This window comes from Carlito syrichta, unplaced genomic scaffold (genome assembly GCF_000164805.1).
Source record: "Carlito syrichta isolate Samal-C Ts95f unplaced genomic scaffold, Tarsius_syrichta-2.0.1 Scaffold80096, whole genome shotgun sequence".
Classification (NCBI taxonomy): Eukaryota; Metazoa; Chordata; class Mammalia; order Primates; family Tarsiidae; genus Carlito; species Carlito syrichta.
Window position 1 is genome coordinate 12231 of NW_007024192.1, and position 1050 is coordinate 13280.

The window sequence follows — 1050 nt, forward strand, 5'->3', positions numbered from 1 at the left end:
CTACAAATACGAATTAAACTACTGTAATAATAATTACTAAATTCTACAGCTTAACTGATATTTTGTTTTTCTACTTGACTTGTTAGTTATTGCAGGAAGAGTGTTAAAATATTTCACTACGATTATGAATTTGCTTACTTATCCTTTTAGTTCTATGAATTTTTGCTTAATTCATCTTTTTTTTTTTTTTTCAGTTCATGTCTTTTATCAACTAATACACAATTGCTTGTCTTCTGGTTTGCTGAAATAATAATTCAGATAACATTTGCCACAGTAATGTCTGTCAAAGTGGGCTGGCTATAAAAACTTCAGCACCTCATTCATCTGAAGGGTACTCTCAATGAAGATGACTAATTTTGTCATTCTCATTCACCTTACAGTACTTCAGCTTAACCTTCTTTCTCTTATGTTTATTCTTCTTGGAAGTAATGTAAGACTTCTTCCTTTTCTTAGCACCACCATGAAGTATCAACACAAGATGAAGAGTAGACTCGTTTTGAATGTTGTAGTGAGACAGAGTACGTCCATCTTCCTGTTGCTTGCCAACAAAGATACATCTTTGCTGATCAGGAGGAATTCCTTCCTTATCCTGGATCTTGGCCTTTACTTGTTCTATTGGATCAAGGACTCAACCTCGAGAGTGATGGTCTTCTGTAAGGGTTTTCACAAAAATCTGCATATTGATGGTGGTCCCACTGCAGATGGATGATGGAAGAGGTTTAATTCATCTTACAGTGCATCTTATCACTGATACAAATTTAGAATTATTTATGTATTTCTAGTGGTATAACCTTTTTATCATTATGAAATGGTCCACTTTATATCTATTTTGATATAAATTATATATTGTTACATTATATTAGGTTATATTATATTATCATAATAATATATATTATATTATTATAACAATATTATATTTTATATTATTTATATTTTCAGTCTTATTGGTTTTTTTAAAGGTAATATACTGTTTTTCTCTGGCTCTTTTATGACTTTGTCTTTGGTTTTCAGCAGTTTCAGTGGTGTCTGTGTGTAACTAAACGTGATTTT

At 30.8% G+C, this 1050-nt stretch overlaps 1 pseudogene; it reads right to left on the reverse strand.

The window, feature by feature from the left end:
• Positions 1-207: 207 nt before the first annotated feature.
• On the reverse strand, positions 208-679 carry LOC103257136 (annotated as a pseudogene).
• Positions 680-1050: the final 371 nt, after the last annotated feature.